Source organism: Phaenicophaeus curvirostris, chromosome 13 (genome assembly GCF_032191515.1).
Source record: "Phaenicophaeus curvirostris isolate KB17595 chromosome 13, BPBGC_Pcur_1.0, whole genome shotgun sequence".
Lineage (NCBI taxonomy): Eukaryota > Metazoa > Chordata > Aves > Cuculiformes > Cuculidae > Phaenicophaeus > Phaenicophaeus curvirostris.
The window spans coordinates 14,083,331-14,089,330 of record NC_091404.1 but is presented as its reverse complement, the minus strand read 5'-3'; positions in this window follow the sequence as shown (position 1 = coordinate 14,089,330).

Below are 6,000 nucleotides of genomic sequence, written 5' to 3'. Positions count from 1 at the left end.
GCTTTGTCATTCACTATATATTATATTTGGCAGTCAGAATAGTTGGCCAAGCTGGGACTCATCTTTTCTTCAAAACACTGTAACTTGGCAGCTTTGTTTATCCTTTCTGATTCATTTTTGGTGGAAGTTAGAATCTGAGAAGTTTTAAAATTAAAAGGATTGCTGTAAAGTATGGGTTTAACTTGTGGCTTACTTTTTTTTCCTTCCTTACGCTTTCCCGTTTGGCCCCAAGCACGACAGCAGAGCTATCCATACAGGCAGCATGAGCATTTTTATGCTGACTGTAAAAATACCCCGAACCATTTACTCTGAAGAAGCCAGCACCTCTCTCAAATGCAGCATTGCCAGGCCCAACGTATTCCTTTTCAAGACTACTGAATATGGAAAAGGATGCAAAACACACTGGAACAGCAGAACCTGTCAGTCACCCCTCGACGGCTGTCAGCATCAGAAAGGATGGACGCAGAAGTCAAACACGGTCATCTTCATCCGGTCGCTTGCATGCCTAGCTTAGAGGTAACTCTTGGGGAGGTGGGATGGAAACTTCTCTGGGATGTTCCTTCAAAATATGTGGCTTTGCAGCTGAATGGAAGCACTACTCTGCTGCAGGGCAGAGAGAGGCTGTCACCAGTACGTGTTTCACAAGAGGCTAGAGCAGAGAGATCAAGAGTCCCGTAAGCCATCCCAGGAGCTGGGATGCAGGAGCTGGGTGTGGGGTTATCCTGGGGGAACCACCTGTTCACAGGGCACCTCTGACTGCACCTTCTGCAAGAGCTGCGTGTGCTGGACCTGACCCCACCCCACACGAGGATTTAGGGGTTGGTGGCTTTGGCTCTCCACGAGCAGGGCTGACACTAAGCCAGGTTTGCCATGGCAACCAGGGCTGCTGGCAATGTTTTCCACCTTGCCTTCCTGAGCATACAACATATCAGAAAGCTCTTGCACGGCTGCAATGACCCTACCGCTAGCCTCTTCTCCATCCATCTCCTTCAGCATGAGTAATGCATGATAAATGAATCACCCTGCATGCATGGGTACAATCCTGATCATTCCTTAGATGGTCAAGTGCCCACCAGTCCACTGGAGTCATTTTAGACTGCTTTTATTCTATTTGTTTCATTATGCTGTTACAGCTCTCCTTAGACACCGTGCTAATTAACTCAGTCCCATCCTAGCAAGTCTTGGCTCCCACATCACCTCCAGGGTTTCCAGTCCAGGGAATCGTAACAGATCATTTATCCCAGTGGGTTTAAACGGATGCTTTTCCATAATGAAGCTATAGGCAGAGGGACTCATGACTGCAGAGGTGAATTCAAGTCTCTAATTCACTGTGTAGCATCAAAATTTGTATAAATTTTAAATAATACATCACTGGATTTCAATATATTTAGTAATTCAAATTAGGAATGTAGAATTCTGTTGTGCAGAGAGCTAGTGTGTGTCATTGTTAGAGGGTAGCCCTGCCGCTTGTGTCCATGCAGAGGAGTTCAGACAAATTAAGTTGGAGGAAGTCACTGACAGCAAGAGATACAGGAAAATCTGTGACACTTCATAATGCCATGTGAGCCTGCAGGCAGCTGTGGGCTGGGTGATGTTGGTATGTGGTCCAGCAGGACCCACACTACCCAAGTGTTGGGAGACTAAATTAGCAAGGATTATTGTCTGGGATTGCAGAGTTAGAGCCATTTGCATGGTCTAGGCAAGGTCTCCAGCCCTCAACCCATGAGCTTGAGGTGCTTGAGGACAGTCTCCGCCTGTTGCCCGCTGTTCTGTGTGTGGCTTGCAAACCACTGGAGGCAGCGAGATGCCCTTGCTCCTTACTGTGTCCTAACTGTGACTATAACACGGGTGACGCAGATGCTTATACCCATTAGTGAACACAGTAGCAGTGGTGTTATAGCTGGTAGAGACCTGAGGTTTGGCATATTCCCAAACCCACCACAGCGGCACTGAGTCCTGCTACAAAGCTGTAGTTTAAAAATATGGACAAATAGCTTCATTTTATCGCTACATGTTTTCTAGCCTGGATCTACCTTCCCCCCTTTATTGAGCTGAAGGATGTCCGTGAGAAGGTACTCCAGTAGTGATGAAATGGGAGATGGTCTGCGTGCAGCATCTCCCAGATGATGCATTGTGCTCAGTGAGTCAAAAGTTAACCCAGCCACAAAATATGCTGGGGCCTTTTGTCCAAACAATAGTCTATTTACGGGAAACGTTGCTGTTCAGGAGGGGGTTTGTTCTGCAAGATCTCAACATCTATTGACCTTGACAGGAGCAGGAAGAACTCTGCACCTCTCCTAGGATCTCAGCACATTGCACGGAGCTGAAACCCTTTGTCTCCCTCTTTTTTTTTATGCATTACAGTCACATTATAAAGAAGTCCTGCAGAACATTCAATTACTTACTGCACAATTATAATCATATTTGTATACCGATAAGTAGGTCACCAGTCTCTTAGGTTAATCAATTATAATGGCATTCACACCGGTTTCTTTCATAAATCACTGGCTTTTACTGTATCTACTGAGATAATGGAGGAAAACCATCTAATTTTGATCTAACTAGAATGAAATGTGAACGTGCATAATTTGCTCTTACAAAGTGTATCTAATGTTCTCTACATCTGTATTTATTTGTGCTGTTTCATGCTGCATATCTCTTAAGTAGCAAAAAAACCACAGAGGCTGCTGCACTTAAAACTAAATGACCCAGAGTAACACAATTTATCTGCATTTATTTTACATTGTTCATCATGACAGATATTTTAATAACCCACTTCTGATGGTTGATGCACTGATTACCAATCACACTGAAATTGGAGGCTCGACAGCAGGATGGTTTGATGTGCTGTGAGAATATTTGGGAGAGCTGTTTTGCCATGTAAACTAAGCAGTTAAGTGGAGAGGGAGGACTTTACTGAGGCTGGAGGCTGCAAAGGCTTTAGGACATAGCTAGATGTCACCAAACAGTGAACGGCTGCTGAGCCACAGACACCACAGCTGCTTCAATCCTGCTCAAGCTGCAGTTTTCAGACAACTCAGTGAATGGGATAAATCATAACTAAATGCTTTCTCTTTTTTGCCCACTTAATGTGTGTGCTTCAGCACTGCTGCCAGAGAAAAAGGGTGGGAGGTTCCTCAGTGGTGGCTAAGAGCAGTTATTGCTTAGTGGGCTCCAAGGGAGTGAGATGTATGTTGCAAAGTACAGAGCAAGACTGTGCTACCAGATCTGGCTTATCCCAGTTTAACTGGAGGAACTGGAGAGGAGATGTTCAGAGGCTTGGGATGCCTAACCTGCAGATCTGGCTGCACTCGTTGCAAACAAACTCTCAGTGTCCGAGTGATGTGTTGGCTCAGATCCCTCGTGTAGATGCAAACCACTGCTCTTCATCCTGCCGATCCCAATGCTCGAATGGCATAGCTAACAGGGCTGCTGTCCTACCGTTAATCCCAAAAGCTTGCGAAGGAGAGCTGACAATAGCGATGGATGGAAATTGCTCTTTTTTTTTTTTTTAACCTTAATTACAACCTGCTACTAAAAATCTCCACATTTTCAGAAGCTGCTACGTGAGAAATGAACAGTGTTTTCAAACCGTCTTCTAAGGGTTTTCATGCGTGTTTTGCAGAACAACAAGATACTTTTTTTCCTGGTTTTCTTATGGAAAAAAACAGCAATTTTTATCCAGGGAATGCTTGCTGCATGGAGCTGTTTGTTTTTGACGAAAAGTTGCTCTTTTTCTTGCTCTTTTTATTTTCCTGACATTGTTCACTGACAAAAGAAATACTCCAGCTACCTGTGACTTGGCCAACTGGAAGTTCTGGCTCATTATTAAAGTAACTAATTAGTGTTTTGTTTGTGGTAGCAGCAAGTGCCCTCCACCCATCCATGGGCCCATCAGCCTTAGGAGCTGTTTGGTTTCCTATGCAGATCTGGTGACCGTGGATGGTAACGGGTTGGGGTGAATGGGATAGAGATGTTTTAAATTGTTTTATATCTGACTAGATGGATTTAATCCATTTCTATTTCTATGGGATTTCAGAAGTCCTAGACAACTGAAATGACAGCAGATGGCACAATAGAGGGTTTAGCGGAGTTTTAGGTATGCAGAAGAGTTAAATTAATTAACGTTAATCTCTCGAAAATGTATGGCAGAGAAATAACACTTTAGTCTATAGAAAGATTCTTTGAGCCTTAATAAAGACCTGGGAGTAATTAATTGTGCAATAACCCACGGTTAAGCAGATGATATCAGCCAGTCAGTGAGTAGTTTGGATTTGCCATTTTCCAAAGAGAATCCTTTGTATTTGCTATGTGAAGTCAGCCTGCAGCAGCATTTATGAGGGGTGTTCATGGCTCCTGAAATTCCCCTGTGTATCACGGGTGTAGTTGTCCACATTTTGCTGGAGGAAAACTATTACAGCATAAAGCATGCAGGCTCAGAGCAGGTATGGTTGCCAGGGAAAATGGGGTACTTTGTTAAGAACAGACAGTTATCTTATTACCTTATAAGCACCTATCTAAGCTCTGTTCAATTAATGAAACGCGATTTAAAGCACAAAGGATTGGTACCAACCAAACCACTGCACTATAAGCTTTTCTAATTATGCAATAAGATAATGTCCACCAGATTAAAATTTTAATTAGCTTAATTTAGAAATAGAAAAAAGCATTAGATTTCTAGTTCTGGAACACCTAAAATGACCTCGGGGCAGGGCAGAGAGGGGTGTGGGGAATCAAAAATCAGTTGAGAATTGTGCATGTCCTCATGTCTGCTGTTTTCTGCAAGACAACAGCAAATCTCAGTGGTTCGGGGCTCCTGGATTTGCTTGTAAGAAGTTGTTTGGAGGGTTTGTGGGGTTGTGAGTGCAGGCAGCAGTGCACAGGGGTGCCCTTGGTGTTCCCCAACACTCATTTCTAGCTCCAGCTGTCTGCTTTCAGAAGGCAGAAACATGCTGCCTATAATAGGGACTTTTGTTTGGTTTTGTTTTTTTTCTCTTTCCTTTTCCCTATTCACAGATTTAAAGGCGAAAACAGACCATTAAGTCCAACTAATCCTACATCCTGCATAACAAAGGCCATCCCGCCCATCCCTTAATTCCTCAATACCATGGTTGACCATGACCATGTGATTATACACCCTCCTGTAAATGCACTGAGAGCCTCTGTGTGCTCCAGCCACTGAGCGAGACCCCACTAAAAACACCCAGTCTTGATTTAAAGACTTTAAGTGGCAGATGATTTATCACATCCCTCATGAAACCACTCCAATGCTTAATTACACTTACAGTAAAATAAGTCATTGGGGCTGAAAGCATGGGGAGCCGTAACATGCAAAGTGCACGGTACACAGTTGTGTTTGGTTATGAGGTAAGGAATCCAACAAATCTCTTTTATGTCTTTTCAGGGAAGAAACAAAGACATCTGAAACATTTGCACAATATAGAATCCCTCTAGCCCATGCCTTGAAAGCGCTAGAGGTTTGCTGGGGAAGCTCTGAGGAGAGGGAGTAATAAAGAAAAGAGGTTTTATGATGCAAAGTCAAATGGGAAACGTTTATTGGAGGGGTTTGGCCAGCTCCTAGCCCCATAGGGGAAAGGGAGGAATTTGAAAGTAGTGGTTTTCCCATTGGGAAGGTCAAAGCCATTCCGTACAATTGGAAAGCAGCATAAAAGAAATACACTTATTGCTCTGTCATGGCTGCCAAAAATGGACGAGGGGAGGAAGTACCAAACGCTACATTTCATCAAAGCCCTGAAGGTAAAAATGATCTGCTGGCTTGGAATTTATCTTAATGAGCGAAATCCAGCCAATGGAACAAGGTGCAGCTGAAAGTGACAGATGGGATAATTTAAAGTTTGAGTCTTTGCATGAAAGGAAATAATATTTTTGATAAGTTCTTTTTCTCCTCGTTGTTACAGTGTTCTGCATAGTGTCATAGCCTCCCACTGCCAGTCCCAGGTCTTTGGCAGATGAATTTATCCAGAGTCCCTTGAAAATTCA